Source organism: Pristis pectinata, chromosome 20 (genome assembly GCF_009764475.1).
Source record: "Pristis pectinata isolate sPriPec2 chromosome 20, sPriPec2.1.pri, whole genome shotgun sequence".
NCBI lineage: Eukaryota > Metazoa > Chordata > Chondrichthyes > Rhinopristiformes > Pristidae > Pristis > Pristis pectinata.
Genome location: NC_067424.1, coordinates 12,352,649 through 12,371,282, shown reverse-complemented (window position 1 = coordinate 12,371,282; position 18,634 = coordinate 12,352,649).

Here is an 18,634-nt window from a genome sequence, read left to right as displayed (position 1 = left end):
GTAAGTGAGCTCATAAGATAAGGAAGCAGAGGAGAAGCAGCATACGGACAGATATATTTATTCACCAGGGAGAAAAACTGGGGGGGGAGGTCTGACCTAGTTGCAAAAGTAGGCTTTGAGAGAGTTAATTACATCTGGTTGGGCCAACGAAACTGAGAGGTCTGTCACCAATTAGCGATGAGGATAGGGCATTTGCAGGATATCAGACTATAAGGCAGTGACTTTGGATAATACAGAGAATAGGACTGAAATGCCATCAACCAAGTGCTTTCACGTTTGGTCTCGTGCATCAAACTCATCCTTGCATTCACCGTAACCAGGACCAAATTTTCTCTCTAACCCTTCCAATGTACAGATTAAACTCATTCCTGCTCAATTTGATGCAGAGAACTGCAAGGCACCAAACTCCTACCTATTCAAAAGCAAGATAATGTAAATCCAAAAAAAAGCAGAAATTGTTGCAAATACTCAGCAAGTCAGGCAGCAAATTTGGGCTGAGAAGGAAAATGAACATTTAAGGTCATTGATCTTCCATCAAGCTGTTCTGTTAATTCTAGACATGCTGCTTGATCTATGGAGTGCTTCCAGCACACTCAGTTTTAATTCCTACCTATTTTCTCCATTGTATTACATTTCAAGAAAATGCAGAGGGTTGTGGACACAGCTCAGTCCATCACTTGAAAACCAGCCTCCTCTCCATGGACTCTGTCTACACCTTTCGCTGCCTCAGAAAAGCAGCCAGCATAATCAAAGACCCCTCCTACCTCGGATATGCTCCCTTCTACTCCCTCCCATCGGGCAGAAGATAGAAAAGCTTGAAAAAATGCACCACCAAGCTCAAGGACAGTTTCTATCCCACTGTTATAAGACTGTGGAACAGACTTCTTGTATGATAAAGATGAATTCTTGATCTCACAATCAAACTTGCCGTGGCCCTTGCACCTTATTGTCTACCTGCACTGCACTTTCTCTGTAACTGCAACACTATATTCTGCATTCTGTTATTGCTTTTCCTTTGTACTACCTCGATGTACTTATGTTTTGAAATGATCTGTATGGATGGCATGCAAAACAAAGTTTTTCACTGTATCTTGGTACATGTGACAAATATAAACCTATTTGCCAATAGTCTGAACTGTTCACAAGCTTTCCATTGCATCACAGTGTATTGGTATTGATTTATTATTGTCATTTGTACCAAGGTACTGTGAAAAACTTGTCTTGCATACCATTTGTACAGATCAATTCATTATACAGTGCATTGAGGTAGTACAGGGTAAAAACAATAACAGAATACAGAGTAAAGTGTCACAGCTACAGGGAAGTGCATGCAGGTAGACAATAAGGTGCAAGGTCAAACAAGGTAGATTGTGAGGTCAAGAGTCCATCTCATTGTATAAGGGAACCGTTCAATAGTCTTATAACAGTGGGGTAGAAGTTGTCCTTAAGCCTGGTGCCATGTGCCCTCAGGCTCCTGTATCATCTGCCTGATGGGAGAAGGGAGGAGAATGATCTGGGTGGATGAGGTCTTTGATTATGCTGGCTGCTTCACCAAGGCAGCGAGAGGTATAGACAAAGTCCATGGAGGGGAGGCTGGTTTTCGTGATGTGCTGGGCAGTGTCCACAACTGTCTGCAGTTTCTTGTCCTGGGCACAGCAGTTGCCGTACCAAGCCGTGATGCATCCAGATAGGATGCTTTCTATGGTGCATCGATAAAAGTGTACTGGATCCTTTATCATTCACTCCACACTTTGTGAATTGAGCACGTGAACCTGATAGTCCTGAATTTGAACGCTCATTGGCTTGTTCACACTTGCCGTCAAACGTTGCCTCTGGGTAACAAATCAACAGAGAAGTCGACATCTTGAGAAAAACAGAAAACCAGAGTGAAATAAGAACTCTTAAATGTTCCATAAAATTTCATAGAATTGACAACACAGAATTAAGCTAAAGCTGCATTCTGCAGTTGTAAGAGATGGATGTTCTAACTAAGTTTAATGTGAAGTGGTAGATTTACAATCTTGTTGGTACGGTAACACAATATCACCAGGGATCTATAAAGCATTGCAGTCAGAAGAGAGAGTAAATGAAGGCGAGACTTATCTCCACTACTTTAACCTGTGGTAGTACATTGCTGGACTTTGTCTAAGATCCTGGCCACCATGCAGATAAGGATGGTTGGGCACTGGAGGGGTATAACAGCGATGAAGAATATATGATCAATACTTCATAGGGGGAAAACACAGCCCTCATCATTTGCTGCATTATTCATAACTATAATTTATACATAAACAAGATTGCTGAAGTCATTATGAGGTACAAATATATTAATGTGCTGTTCCATCTGCTTATAGGAGCTGTGACTACAGTGGAGGATGCATTGGAATACTGATCGAATGCACCTCAGGCAGCCTGACAACCAGTGAAGGTGGTACCTCCACAGACTGTTCTCACAGGTCTCAATCTCCTTAAAATAAAAACCTGTAGTTACAAAATTAATTTTCAATTATGAAAATTAATCACTCCTCTAGCTTAAGGCACAAATAGTAACCAAGCTCTGCATACTGCCTGCTGTTGTTTATTTTTGTAATGTGTTTGCAGCCTTATGAGGTTAAAATGGAAGCTGTTGCCATGTCGACTCAATCTTCCTCCTCACTGAGTGGAGATCAGGATCATCTCATGCTCCACTTCACTCTTCCCCAGGGCTCCACAGAACCACGCACCTACTCCTTCCCTCAAATATGGAAGGGGGTTTTCAGAGGTTTGTCTTGCACCATAAGGATGCCCCAAAGCCCTTTGAAGTCAATAAATAATAATTCAGAAGTGAAATCATTGTTGCGGTAGTTGGACTCTCTGTGGATCAGACTTATGCAAAACTTGGAGCACAAGTGGTTTCAATGAGGAAGAATATTGGGGTGGGAGGAAGCTGGAAGGAGGTACCAAAAGCTCGGACTGTATAACAGACGGGGCTGAGGGTTTTATTCATTTTAGACACAGTTGTTGCTAGGAAGGCTGATACATAAATAATAGTGAAACACTTTGAACTGCAGGAGTCCTTCTGGTGAAGGCAGTCACAGACTGGTATGAGGCAGGGGTTGCCAGGATTTCAACACAGACACCATGAAGGAACAGCCAGGATAGTAATTGTCCTATTCACCTATCTATAAGTAGCACTCTGTTTTCCGAGTCAGGTCATTGTGGGATCAGAACCCATTTCAGAGATGTGCACAAAATCTAGGCTGCAATTCTAATGCAGTACTGAGGGTGTGTGGTATTACGAGCGGTGCTGTTTTTCAGATTAGATGTCAAGTACTCTCAAATGAAAATAAAAGATCCCATAACAATGTTTCGAAGAAGATCAAGGCAGTTCTCTTTGTAGTCCTGGCCAAAATTTATCCCATAAATTGGTATTTAGTTACAGAGAAACAAGGGACTGCAGATGCTGGAATCTAGATGAAAAACACAATGATGCTGGAGGAACTCAGCAAGTCAGGCAGCATCCGTGGAGAAAAGCAGACAGTCAACGTTTCGGGTCAGGACCCTTCTTCAGGACTGAAGAAAGAAAAAGGAGAAGCCCAATGTATAGGAGGGAAAAGCAGGGCAGTGATAGGTGGACAAAAGAGGGGAGGCAGGGTGGGCACAAGGTGGTGATAGGTAGATGCAGATAAGAGATAGTGATAGGCAGGTGTGGGGGAGGAGGGGAGAGCAGAGCCACCGGGGGATGGGTCAAAGGTAAGGAGAGAAAAAAAGGTGAGAAAAAAAGAGAGAGGCTAGGAAAGGGAAGAATAAAAGAAGCATGGTTGGGGAGGGTGTGGGGGGGAAGGGGTGTGGGGATTAATTAAAGTGGGAGAATTCAATGTTCATATTGTTAGGCTGCAAGAACAGTGTTGTATTTAGTTATAATCATTTTGGGATCTTGCGGATTGTTTGTCATAGAGCATAGAACAGTACAGCACAGGAACAGGCCCTTTGACCCACAATGTTTGTGCTGAACATGATGCCAAATTAAACTAGTCCCATCTGCCTGCACATGGCCTGTATCCCTCCATTCCCTGCCTGTTCATTTGCCTGTATAAATGCCTCTTAAACATTGCTATTGCATCTGCTTCCACCACTTCCCCAGCAGCATATTCCAGGTACCTACCGGTCTCTGTGTAAGAGAAACTTTCCTTGTAAATCTCCTTTAAATGTTCCCCCTCTCACCTTAAAGCTATGTCCGCTAGTATTTGACATTTCCACCTGGGAAAAAAAATCTGACCTACCTCTCACAATTTTATATACTTCTATCAGGTTGCCCCTCAGCCTCCAATGCTCCAGAGAAAACAACCCAAATTTGTCCAACCTGCTAATACTCTCTAATCCATGCAATATCCTGGTGAACCTCTTCTGCACCCTCTCCAAAGCATCTACATCCTTTCAGTCATGCGGTGACCAGATTTGCACACAATACTCCAAATGAGGCATAACCAAAGTTTTATACAGCTGCAACAGGACTTACCAACTTTTAGATTCAACACCCCAACTAATGAAGGCAAGTATGCTGTACACCTTCATTACCACCCTATCCACTTGTGTAACCACTTTCAGGGAGCTATGGATCTACACCCCAAGATCTGTCTGTATATCAGTGTTCCTAAGGGTACTGCCATCTACTGTTTTTTTTGTATGTTACAACAGCAACTGCATTTGAAAAGTACTTTTGCCATGAGATGTTTTGGGATATTCTAAGGTCATGAAAGATGCTAAGTAAATGCAAGACTGTCTTTCAGTTTGTACACCTTGGCACTTTGCATAACTTGTAGCGAACAAACAAAACAAGACTGTTTGGCAAAACTCTGTCAGAACTCTTCCCTGCAGGTAGCCCCCTGGGTCTGTTCTGCCAGTCACTGATGTTTGTCAAGCTTCAGCTGTTCTCTTTCTCATGTTAAGGTCAAAGTTGGCAAGAAATGATGAAGTTAATAGATCATTACATTCATCTCGTTCCAGAATCCTGGTGCAGCAGCTGAGAAGGGAGGCCCAGTTAAAAACCTCTCGCTTGTCTCTACTGATGGCATCAGCTCTTTCCATAGCTTTCCCTCAGAGATCCTGGCATACCCAGGTACTCATTACCTTAAAGGAACTCATTATCACATGGGGATTTTAAGTGAACGGCACTGATACCTTTAAGAGGGAGAGGAAGGATGATCAGTACAGATGAAGAGACTTCCAATACCCACACACCCAGCTTCCTATTCTCCACCTTGAATTAAATTGTGCTCATCCTAATCGCTCCTGCTCGTGCTGTAACTTACACCAAGTGCTGTTCATCCCAAGTGTTCACTGACCTACATTGGCTCCTGGCCCGGCAATGTCTCTGTTTTAAAATGCTCATCCTCATTTACAAATTCCTTCATGTTTTCTTTCTCTTTGCGCCTCCTCTGGCTGGAAAATGGAGTTAACCAATTTTGTGCAAGCTTCTAGTAGAGTAAACATGGGGAAAAAAGCCAGGGTTCCAAAGACCTTCCTTCACTGAGCTTCATAGGGAAGCCTCTCTGATCAACACTTACTGCAGGAGCAACATCTATGTGAATTCCCCTGCCCACAAGGTGGTCTTAAACTTGTGACCTCTGAGAACCCTATGTACATGCTCATACTGCTCCCAAAGTCAAAATCAGGACCTCTCCCTCTTCTCAATCCTTGCTGCTGAGATACACTGTGCATGATACTTTCCTGCTCACCTCTGCATTGGAGAGGTCAAAATAATTTCAACAAACAAAGGAGGGAAAATTTCATACTTTGGTTAATGCAACTTTTGCGATCACACCTGAAAGGGTCATTTCTTTGTATTAATACATTCAACTCAAGGTTAGTCTTGGAACAAAGCTATTCCACAGTCTTTAAGTTTCTATGTATACCTTTATGTAAATCACTCATTCACGAAAGCCAAAGTGGTACAATGAAACCCATCACTGTGTGAACAAAAGCCGCAGCCTTCCTTGACCGAGGTACATAACAATGCATCCATGATGATATTGAACAAAATGGGAAACAAACGATCACCCTGTTTTATCCCCCTATTATTTGGAATTGGTTCTGTTGTCATAAATCACAGTGGTTGAGTTCAAAATCAAATCCATAATGAGGCCAATAAAATGTCTGACACCCCTGAACAACAGAGAGTTACTAACCATTTGAAGACTAACATCATCATATACGCTGGTTAAATTCAAAAATGACTAGAAAGTTCTTCCTTTCTTTCTTAGCTCCTATCGGAATAATTATTTAATTAAATGATATCTATGATAAAAATAGATAAATAGATAAAATTCTATCTGGGGATGCCACCAGAAAGTCCTTCTGCAGAGATTTAACACAACAGCTTCAGACAATATCTCAGCTAAAGCTCTTAATATACAGTATAACTGATATTATTGATCACCAGTTTCAATGTACTACTTTTGTGGATCATCTGACTTTGTTGTTAAAACTGTTGTCTGTATACGATTTGCACTCTCCCTCCATAGAGCCAAGATGAGTAAAACTGAGCTTGCTGAGCTTCAGTTGGTTGGCACCTGTAACTGTGTCTTAAATCTGTCTAATTCTTCCTGATAACTTGAATGGGCTTTAATAGCTCATCATTATTGGCCCTTTTCAGACAAGGGCTAAGCTTACTCATATGAACTTCGTTATGACTCCATGCAAATCTAGATTTGTAAACCCTTCCAAAGTACCAACATCTCATGGGCAAGTCACATTAACTGGCCCACCCATTAACTGCCCAGCCAGACCCCTTCCAAAACCTCCGAAGCAACACATACAAAATACTGGAGGAACTCAGCAGGTCAGGCAGCATCTATGGAGAGAAATAACCAGTTAACCTTTCAGGTCGAGACCCTTCATCAGGACTGGAAGGGAGGAGGGCAGAAGCCAGAAAGTTTTTCTCCATGGTGCTGTTCCTCCAGTTTGCACTTGGAATTCTCCTGGCAGTGGAGGAGAGTAAGGACTGATATATCTGTGATGGAATGGAAGGGGAATTGAAATGACTGGCAATGGGGAGATGCAGATTGCAGTTATGGACAGAGCGCAGATGTTCTGCAAAAATGGTCACCTTGCTGCATTTGGTCTCGCCAATGTAGAGGAGGCCACACTTGGTGCACTGAATGCAGTATACGATATTAAGGGAGGTGCAGGTAAATCTCTGTCTCACCTGAAAGGACTGTTTGAGTCCTGGGATGGAGGTGATGGAGGTGGTGTAGGGGCAAGTGTTGCACCTGTGGTGGGGGCAGTGGAAAGTTCCTGGGGTGGGATTGGGATGGATCGGGAGGGAGGAGTGAACCAGGGAGTCGTGGAGAGTTTTTCATCTAGAAAGGATAGTATTTTTCATCTAGATTTCAGCATCTGCAGTCCTTTGTTTCTCTAGTTCACTGCCACAACCCAGTGTAAGAACAGGAAATAATTTCAACATGCTCACCCTAGCAAAAGTCAACTGCCTACAATTCATCCCCAGATGAACTGAAAGGATCTCCCAAAGGATTATATAGTGTGGCAGTAACTGTAGAACTGGATTTCAAAGTCCAATGCATTGCCACTACTAAATGGCACATTTTAGTTCCAGCAGCCAGAGGTGGATTTCTGCTCCAAAGAGAACAATCCCAGCTTCTAGATCTTCACATGTTTGCAACCAGCAATACTCCAGCTGAGGCCTAATCATTGCCAGTGAATCACCTGTAAGCGCTCCAAGCCTGTTATTTTTCCTATGGCTTGTGCCCAGAATTAGTTACAAAACTCTGGCTGAGACCCACCCAGAGGCTCAGCATAACTTTCTTCCTTTTACACCCTATTCACAACAACAAGGAGCACACATATCAATTTAACAGACCTCAATTGATCCGAATACCAGCTCACTGAGCCTATCAGAATTCCACAGTTAAACGTAAAACAAAAGGCACAAAAGTCTCCGATACCTTGCAGGGTGCACCGACAGAGAACAGATATTCTGTCCTGTTGCACATAAGGATTCAAACTCTGCCCATGGAGTCTGTGGTGGAGGAGGAGAGATCTGCCTTGTCAATATTCACAGCAGGTACAAGCACATACAATGTGCCTATCTATTTATAGCCAGTTCATTTTCATGTCTTTTTCTTCCTCTCTCCACAGAGCAGGGATGAGATCCTGCAGAGAGATTCGACTCCACGGGGAATCTGTCTTGGTTAACGGCAGGAGGCGCCTGACACAAATGAGTTGTTGAGAAAATGATACATAAGCAGCACATAATTTTTTCCTGGTAAATGTTTAGCGTTTTTTGCCCTGCTCTCTTTACCCTGATGCTCCACTACTTAAAACTTGCCTGCTCCCCACGATGATCTTGCCCTTGCCTCCCCCCCCACCCGACATCATGCAGGTCAGGGTAACAACTGCACGGTGTGACTTAACTATGATTCACGCGTAAGTGAAAGGCAACCATTACCGACATCTTTAACTGACTGATCATACTTTACAGCTGCAAGGTTAAAAGTGACAGCTGAGCCTGAAACCTACATCACTTTGTATTGTTTATCTCAGTTATATGCGATTGAAGATGTACGTGCTGTGGAGAGAAATGAAATAAAGACCATTTCTGTCTCATTTTCAGTCACACAGGAAATTCAACTAGCCACTTCCTAGAATGAATAAATCATGTTTTATGTGTATCAAATTAGCATTCCTCATGCAATACTCACCTTGGAGCATTGTTGGGCATTCCTAGGACATTTTTTTGTAGCAGAGTACTAGATTGGCATCCTGCTAAGATGAGTTCTATGCTTGCATTTTAATCATTTCACTTCCCCATCCATCATCCCGACCCCATCCCCTCATCTCCTGCCAAACTCTCCCATTCCCCAAGCTCCTCTCTTTGGTAACTTCTCCCCAAGACTCCCAGCGGAGGCCCCTCATCTGGTCACCTCACCTGTTTCAGTCCCAGCTTCCCCCACCCCACCCGAGACCAGCCTTGGACCAGGGTGGCAGAAAGTGCAGTACCCCTTCACTGAAAGCTCATCACTGCAATCGTACAGAGCTGTCACTGGGCCATGATAGAAGTTCTAGGCATGCTCATGCCTGAATCAGTATCGGTAATGGATCGACGAATGGCATTATTATTTCAATCATTTACAGGATATGCAATTAATACCCATCCTTAATTGTCCTTGAAAAGGTGCTGGTCAGTTGTCTTCTTAAACCACCCCAACCTTCTGGTGAAAAGAGTTCCCCAGTGTTACTGAGGCAGTATTCCTGGATATAGACCACTCGACAATGAGGAAAGAGTGACTGAGTTCCAAGTCAGGTTGGATCACGATCTGGAGGGGAATCCACTGCTCTTGTGCACCTACTGCCCTTGTCCTGGGTGGTGTTGAGCGTTGGAGCCTCTCAATCAGAAGGTTGTGGCTTCGAGCCCCAATCTTGTGATTTAAGTGTTTTATACAGGTCCTGGCACAACACTGAGGGAGTGCTGCTCTATTGGAAGCAGCACCTTTCAGGTGAGACCTTGAGCCATGAGCATTAAAGGTCCCCAGGGACTGTTAAAGAGATAAAGGGAAGGCTGTCATGAAGCATGTATGTTAAAGGACCAAGACAATATTCAGGCATGGCCTGACAAGCAACAAATAACATGCATGCCACAGCAGTACCAGGTGCTGACCATCTTTAACAAGGAAAATTTTAAACACCTACCTTCACATTCAATGGCAATACAATCTCTGAATCCTCCCCCACCAGCCATATCCTGGGGGTCATCATTAACCTGAAACTTGGACGGACAAGCCACATACGTACTAAGGCTACAAGAACAGTCAGAGGCTGGGTGTACCGCAGTGAGTAATTCTGGACCAAGGACTGCATTGGTTACCAACACCTCCTCATAATTTGGGAATGGGCAGCACATGCTGGTCATGCCAGCAATGTCCTGATTCTGAAAATAAATTAAAAAGAAACTAACATCACTGGAAATAGATCATCTGGACAATGTTGCACTTCTCATTCTGGGATCCTGCTGTATGCAAATTGGCTGAAACATTTCCAACATCACAACTTCAACAGAACTTCATTGACTGTAACGTGTACTGGACACACTGAGTTTTGAAAGGTGCTATGCGAATGAAAAATTTTAATGTCTTAAAATAAGTTCCTACTTTAGCCACTTGGGTATTCGGCTCCTTACTTGAAATGGTTAAAAGGCAGACGTCATAGATTCATACAGCTTGTCAGCAGGCCCTTCGGCTTACCAAGTCTGTGTGAGCCATCAAGAACCCATGTACATCAATTCCATATTCATACACTACCAACCCCTCAGCCACACCAAGCCCCATAACACACTAGGGGCAACTTGCAGTGGCCAATTAACCTATCAACCTGCACAACATTGGGATATGGGAGGAAACAGGGAGAATGTGCAAACTCCAATGGACAGCACCATAGGTCAGGATTGAACCAGGTTACTGGAACTGTGAGGCAGCAGCCCTACCTGCAGTGCCACTGTGCTGTCCTAAAGTAGCAGGGAGTTCCATTTGTCAACCTGCCAATGCTAGACATGGTGTTCCAAACAATTCGTATAGTCTGGGCATGTCCCACACCCTTACCATTACCAGCACATTACACTAAGAACCATAATCTGATCCCAACAGCTACCTTTCTGCTGCATTTACTCACTTAGTCTCACTCTATCAGAGATATTCCTTCTACCCTTCCCTCCCACATCTTCTCTGCAACTGAAAACTAAGTTTTCTCTCTTTTCCAGTTCTGTTGAAGGGTCTTGGACCTGAAATATTGACTCTTTCTCTTTCCACAGATGCTGCCTGACCTGCTGAGTGTTTCCAACGTTTTCTGCTTTTATTACAGATTTCCAGCATCTGCAGATTTTTTTTAAATTTTTATTTTAAAGAATTTCTCTTTTTTAATATATATATTTCCAAGAGTGCAGTGTAGATTTAAACTCCATAAACTATTTGTGGAATTGATCAGTTACAGAACATGAGTTACAGTTGTTAAACCATTCCAGTAAAAGTATTAATGATGGTTCTGGAAGACACAAAAACAATTTTGTTTGTTAAAGGTCATCATATTATTTCGAAACGTGCTTTTATCACACAGAAAAGCTTGCTTCAAATGCTGGAAATGTGTGTTTGGAGAAAGATGATGGGTTCATTAAAGGTAATTTTGAATAATTTGAAATGGTTCAATTTATGTTTGTCTGTCTACAGGTTTTCAAAATTCAGCCAACTGGCTCATTTTCCATTTCACGGTAGATACTGGGCCCTGATTTCTCAGAGATCATGATGGTACTGGCTGCCCTGAGGCAAACCAATCTTGGCCAGAGGACCTCATTTAGGTATTAAGGCTCTTTTGCTTAATGCCTGCATCAGGGATGATTGAAAGCTGCCTCTTGTTCACACAATATGTTGGATGGAATACTTCTGGCCAGAATTGCACAGTACTGCTCGTCTGACATTTTTGGGATCTCAGATATCGACATAACGTGAAATGTGCATTGTGACATCACTGTAAGCCTTTATCTCTCACCATCCCTGTTTTCTTTTAATATTTCTGTTTCTCTTCATTTTTCTCTAATTCACATATTTCTTCTCAATCTCTGCAGCTTTCTCATTTTACTTGAAATTTCTCTCTCACTTACTCCCGTTCTCTCTTGGCACCTATCCCCTTCTTCCTCTTCCTCGGTCCCTCTTTTCCCCCCTCCCCTTTCCCTTCTTCCCTCCCTCCCTCTTTTCCCTCCCTTCCTCCTTCCCCTCCCTTCCTCCCTCCCTCTCTTCCCTCCCTTCCTCCTTCCCTCTCTTTCTTCTCCCTCCCTCTCTCTCCCTTCCTCCCTCTCTCCCTCCCTCTCCCTCCCTCCCTCTCTCCCTCTCTCCTCTCTCTCGCTCCCTCTTCCTCCCTCCGTCTCTCTCCCTCCCTCCCTCTCTCCCTCTCTCTTTCTCTCTCTCTCCCCCTCTCCATTTTTCTATTTGACCTCTTTCACTGCTTTGTTCTTTTGCTTTGTAAATTCTCCCCTGTCTATCCTCATTTCACTTCTGGCTGCCTCTTTGATGCATTTCAAGTGCAGTCCAGGCCAACAGAGCTTCTGAGAATTGATAATTTGTCATTACTATTATCTTTCATCTTTCCATTAAAAGAGGCAGGATACAAATCCCAAGCGTAACATCTACACTGTCCTCGCTTTCTGCTGCCAGAGGTCTATGTGTTTCTATCCTTGCACGCACCAAGTGTGACAAGGGGTTGGTTGCCCAAAGGGTCCCAAGCGATCTGACACAAAACCTTCATAATCTGCTACAAAGGAGGGTGAAGTCAGGGGAGGATTTCGAGGGTGGTGGATCCAGTGGTGGCTACAACCACTACTGATGGATGTCAAGCACCCTGAACTCAGTAAGGTATTTTCCCTTGTTTAAACAAGGCTTGTGACTCTCATTATGGAATCTTCTCCATGCAAGATGAATGCTGATGTAAAGTAACTTAATCCAAGTCTGTACCTTAGGAGAAATAGAACCATAGAACCATAGAACAATACAGCACAATACAGGCCCTTCGGCCCACCATGTTGTGCCGACCTTCAAACCACCCCTAAGATTATCTAACCCCTTCCTCCCACATATCCCTCTATTTTAAATTCCTCCATATGCTTACCTAACAATCTCTTGAACTTGACCAACGTATCAGCCTCCACCACCACCCCAGGCAACACATTCCATGCAACAACAATTCTCTGGGTGAAAAACCTCCCTCTGACATCTCCCTTGAACTTCCCACCCATTACCTTAAAGCCATGTCCTCTTGTATTGAGCATTGGTGCCCTGGGAAAGAGGCACTGGCTGTCCACCCTATTTATTCCTCATAATATTTTGTATACCTCTATCGTGTCTCCCCTCATCCTCCTTCTCTCCAATGAGTAAAGCCTAGCTCCTTTAGTCTCTCCTCATAATCCATACTCCCTAATCCAGGCAGCATCCTGGTAAATCTCCTCTTCACCCTCTCCAACGCCTTCACATGCTTCCTATAATGAGGCAACCAGAACTGGACACAGTACTCTGTGTGGGCTAACCAGAGTTTTGTAAAGCTGCAACATTACTTTGCGGCTCTTAAACTCGATCCCACGACTTATGAAAGCTAACATCCCATAAGCTTTCTTAACTACCCTATCCACCTGTGAGGCAACTTTCAGTGATCTGTGATATGAACCCCCAGATCCTTCTGCTCCTCCACACTGTCCAGGATCCTGCTATTAACCTTGTCCTCCACCTTGGAGTTTGTCCTTCCAAAGTGTACTACCTCACACTTCTCCGGATTGAACTCCATCTCCCACTTCTCAGCCCAGCTCTGCATCCTATCAATATCCCTCTGTAAGCTTTGACAGCCGTCCACACTATCCACAACACCACCGACCTTTGAGTCATCTGCAAACGGAGCTTTGGAAGGGAGAGGAAGAATGAGAAAATAATTGCGAAAATGAATGAGGAACCAAAAAGATTTGCATTTCTGCAGTACATTTTGCATCCTGAATGGTTGCTGAATCTACATCGCACTCCTCAAGGTTTAAACATGCTGCAGTGCCTGTAAGGAATGGGAAGTGTCCTGAGCTTTGATCTGCCTGGCATATATACTGAGGAAGGAAGGGTGGGGATTTTTCACATTCAGAGCAATCATCTTTTGGAAGAAATATTAAATCAGGGCCCCACATGTTCTTTCGGGTAGACATTAACAATCCCGTGATGCTATTTATCCCTTAATCATTGAAGTAGATTATCTGGTCAATAACACATTGCTCTTTGCAAGAGTTAATTGTGTGAAAATTGGCTATTGCAGTTTATGTATTACAACAGTGATTGCACATCAAAAGGACTTAACTGGCTGTAAAACAATCTGAGTCAACTTGAGTCTGTAAAAAGCCCAAAATAAATGGAAGTATTTCCTTTGAACTTCTTGTAATGGGAATGTGCAATGTGTGCTGAGAAACATCATCTCTATCTGGAAGTGCCAAACACACCATATTGCAGAGGTTGCATGTTCTTCTCCACTTCCAGAATTAGGAAATTCAGTTGCATTGAAATCAATCTGAACTGCAAAGAATGAATTTCTAGACAATGGTCTTTGTTCATCAGGAAACAAAATGGTTCCATTTACACTGATTCACAAAGGAGTAGCTTCAATTCACAAGGGAAAATAAGCATGGTTTGCAGAAGAAAAATGCTAAAATTCTAAGTATAGAATTTAATAGTGTTCTGTCAGTGTTTATTTGGGACCAATGCTTCTCAGATGTACCTTAATACTGAAATACCCTTTCAAATGAACTTCATCAATCATAAGATTTATAGGAGCAGAATTAGACCATTTGGCCTATCGAGTCTACTATACCATTCGATCATGGCTGATTTTTTTCCAACCCCATGCTCCTGCCTTCTCCCTGTAATCCTTAACCCCTTTACTAATCAAGAACCTATCAACCTCTGCCTTAAGTACACCCAATGACTTGGCCTCCACAGCCCTCTGTGGCAACAAATTCCACAGGTTCACCACCCCTAGTTTAAAAAATTCCTCCTCATCTCAGTTTTAAAGGAATGTCCCTTTATTTTGAGGCTGTGCCTTCGATCCTTGACTCTCCTGCTAATGGAAACATCCTGTCCATGTCCACTCTATCCAGGCCTTTCAGTATCCAGCAGGTTTCAATGAGATCTCCCTCATCCTTCTGAACTCCTTCGAGTACAGGCCTAGTAGTATTAAATCCACCAGCATCACCTGTAAAGTTAATGAGATAACTTGATAAATTTTAAATTTACCATTACAATTTCAATAAGCATTCCACACTCAATTTACACAACTTTCTCTTCACTGTTCACTTCTACAAAATTGGATCTCATTTCAGGCTTCGAACAGCAAGCATTAGATGAAGATATTGTGCAAGTTCTCATTTCTGATTTCCTTTACTCCGGTTAAAGGTCCTAATTTAATATTTTCTCTGCTAGAATCTGAGCAAGGGAAAAGAAAGAAATGTATTTATTAACTGGAATGGTGGAATCTCTAAACCGATAAGAAATTAAATATGCGTTTGACATTAGCGCATTCATTAACAGGTACACTACAGCACACTGATCGAGCAAATGGGAAAAATTACTTGCTGGAGAAGGTGAAATGGATTTCACGATTTAATTCTTACTTTTGAGCCTGTAATTTAAATCCAGCTGCACAGACTGTGGCTCAGACCATCTCAATCGTTGCTCTTCACTGGGTACGAAATTAGCTGACAGGCAAAAAGCAGAGTTACGAGGAACAGTTGTTATTCAGACTGGAAGGGAGTGTCCTCAGGAGGCTCACAGCATTCTCCTCAGAGCCAGGAAGGTGAAGGGGAGATTTGATCAAGATGTACAGAACTATTACTAGTGTTGATAAGGTAATGAGAAGCCATACCTAGTGGCAGAAGAATCAATAGCCAAGGGACACAAATTTAAGGTGACAGGCAAAAGAATCTGTGGCAACATGAGGAAAATTAATTCTTACAATCTGGCATGCTTTTCCTGAAAGAATGCTAAAATTAGATTCCATAGTTGATTTCTAAATCTTAATTGGGTAAATATTTGAAAAGGAATATCAATCGTAGAGCTAGTGGCAGGAGGTATCAGGCTAAATTCAGGGAGCCAACACCATCAATCTGCTTCCCCCACTTCCCTGAAGCCCATTCTCTCTCACATTACCATTAACTCCCAAGTCTCCTACCTCCCATATACTGTATGCTAAAAATAATTTATAGCAGCCAATTAACCAACCATTTCACATGTCTTTGGGATGTAAGAGGAAACTGGAGCACCAGGCGGTTAACCTACATGGTTACAGAATGTGCAAACATTGATAGCACTGAAGGTTGGCTTCAAACCTGGGTCACTGGAGCTGTGAGGCAGCAGTATTACCCTCTGTGCAAATGTTCTGCTCTTCATAGAGGAGAAGACACCGTTCTTGCAGGTTTTCCTATCCTGGTAAGTTATGTTGAAATAACTTCCTATTCCAGCACCAGCAAGCCACAGCATTGTCCTCTGCCAACCAAATTGTGAAGGATGAATGACATTCACTTGCAGCAAAACTCTAAATGTGTCTGCAAAGAAAGACATTTCCAAATTCAATGCAAGTAGATGGATGAAATCTTTCTCAGGATCAGGCTAGCCATATTGTGGACTTAATTTCTACCGTTTGATCATAACGCAAAAATAAATCCCTCGTTATTTGAGAGGCAATTAGACTGTGTAGCATCAAGGCTGGTAGATGCCTGTGGAAAGGGATGGAATGACTTCCTTCCCTGGTACATATCATTGTGTGTGTTTTATATATTTGAGAAAATCTTGTTAATGACTCTGCTGAGGTGGAGCAGGCGTGTGAATGCATTAATCAGTGAGCTAAAAATGGGACTGCAAGAACTTAAACCCATTAAATGCCAGATGAGGTTAAAACAGGGCTAGTTTTTGCTTTTGGTTTGCATTCATCTGGAACTGAACTGAACCTACAACTGACTTACAGCATCTGTATTTATCTTTGTGAATATCATCTGAGCCATCCAGTTCTCCTGAGGTTCCATCCCCATTGCTCCAAGATGCTGACTCCAGAATGATTGTCCTCCGTTATCCTTCCAAATACTGATCTCCACCTGAATTGACCTCTGTTTAGATCCTCATCCATTCATTATTCAACTTGAAATAGTCTCAAGGTCAACCTTTCCTGATTCTCCTCTGTAACAATCTTACATAGCTCCATGAGACCAACTCGCCGCTGGTCTTTGTGAGAGCCTAATGTGGATGCCATGATGTCTGTGTGCGTGTATGTCTGTGTGTGTGAGGGGTGGGGTTAGAGACACCAGTGAGGGCTCACCTCCCCAATAGCCATGATGCATGAGCACCTATACACATAATAGGTATCTCTTTAATGTTCCCTTCCAAAAGCTATAAAAATTAAATTCTTGCACATGTCAGAATCAGAATCAGGTTTATTATCACTGACATATGTTGTGAACTTTGTTGTTTTGTGGCAGCAGTACAGTGCAAGACATAAAGATATAAAAATTACTGTAAGTTACAAAAATAAGTAAATAGTTCAAAAGAGGAATAATGAGGTGGTGTTCATGGGTTCATGGACCGTTCAGAAATCTGATGGTGGAGGGCAAGAAGCTGTTCCTGAAACTTTGAGTATGGGTCTTCAGGCTCCTATACCTCCTCCCCGATGGTAATAATGTGAAGAGGGCATGTCCCAGGTGGTGAGGGTCCCTAATGATGGATGCCACCTTCTTGAGGTACTGCCTCTTGAAGATGTCCTCGACGGTAGGGAGGGTTGTGCCCATGATGGAGCTGGCTGAGTCTACAACCCTCTGCAGCCTCTTTCGATCCTGTACATTGGAACCTCCATACCAGGCGGTGATGCAACCAGTCAGAATGCTCTCCACCATACATCTGTAGAAATTTGCAAGAGTCTTTGGTGACATACCAAATCTCCTCAAACTCCTAACGAAGTAGAGATGCTGGCGTGCTTTCTTCATGAGTGCATCAATGTGTTTCACCCAGGATAGATCCTCTGAGATGTTGACGCCCAGGAACTTGTAGCTGCTCACCCTTCCACCACTGACCAATGAAGACTGGTGTGTGTTCTCCCGACTTCCCCTTCCTGAAGTCCACAATCAATTCCTTGGTCTTGCTGACGTTGAGTGCGAGGTTATTGTTACAACACCACTCAACCAGCCGATTTACCTCACCCCTCTACACCGCCTCATCACTGTCTGAGAATAGTGGTGTCATCGGCAAATTTATAGATGTCACCGCTGCAGTTGCTTAATTCGTAGCAATCCCACCTTCTATGCAGGAAGTTATGGGTTCAATCTGAGCACATGATCCTGGTGGGAGGTATTTAGGATGAAATGTTGAAATGAAGCCCTGTTCATTCTCTCAGGAGGACATAAAACATTCCAAGTCACCTTTGTGGAAATGAGCAAGGAATTTCTCACTGCGTCCTATATTTCTTTTCCTTAATCAACTTCATTGATGAAAACTGATCATAGCTCACTCTGGGACCATATCTCGGATAGAATGCCTGCCAAATTTTCTCCCTTAAAAGAAGAAAAAATTGCATTTATGTTGATCTTTTTACAACCTCAGGCTTCCTTGAAGTCCTTTAGAGTCAAGGAAATGCGTCTGAAGTGAAGTAATTGTTATAATGCAGAGGTTAGTTAGTGCACAGGGATCTCCCACAACAGCAATATGGCACTGAAGCAATTAATCTCTATTATTTTAAATATGTTGATTCAGAGCTAAATATTGGTCAGGACATATGGGAGAATGCTTTTACACTCCTTTAAAATCATGAGATTGTTTGTGTTGATTAACTGACCAGTCGGTCCCAGTTTAAGGTGTCAACCAAATAGCCGTTGCCTCGAACTTTATCCCTGATCAGTAGTGCTAAATGTGCTGTATGGTATTGGTGGCATCTTGTGTCCTATCCCCAAACTTCAGTTCCTGGTCAATGGGATGAACTTCAGAGGCAGAATTCAATGCACTATTGCTACTGGTTTCATAGTATTAATAACCAGGCATCCACATTGTTTTGGGGTGCTGACCCTTTGGTTCATACAAATACCACCAGCTGCAGGTTT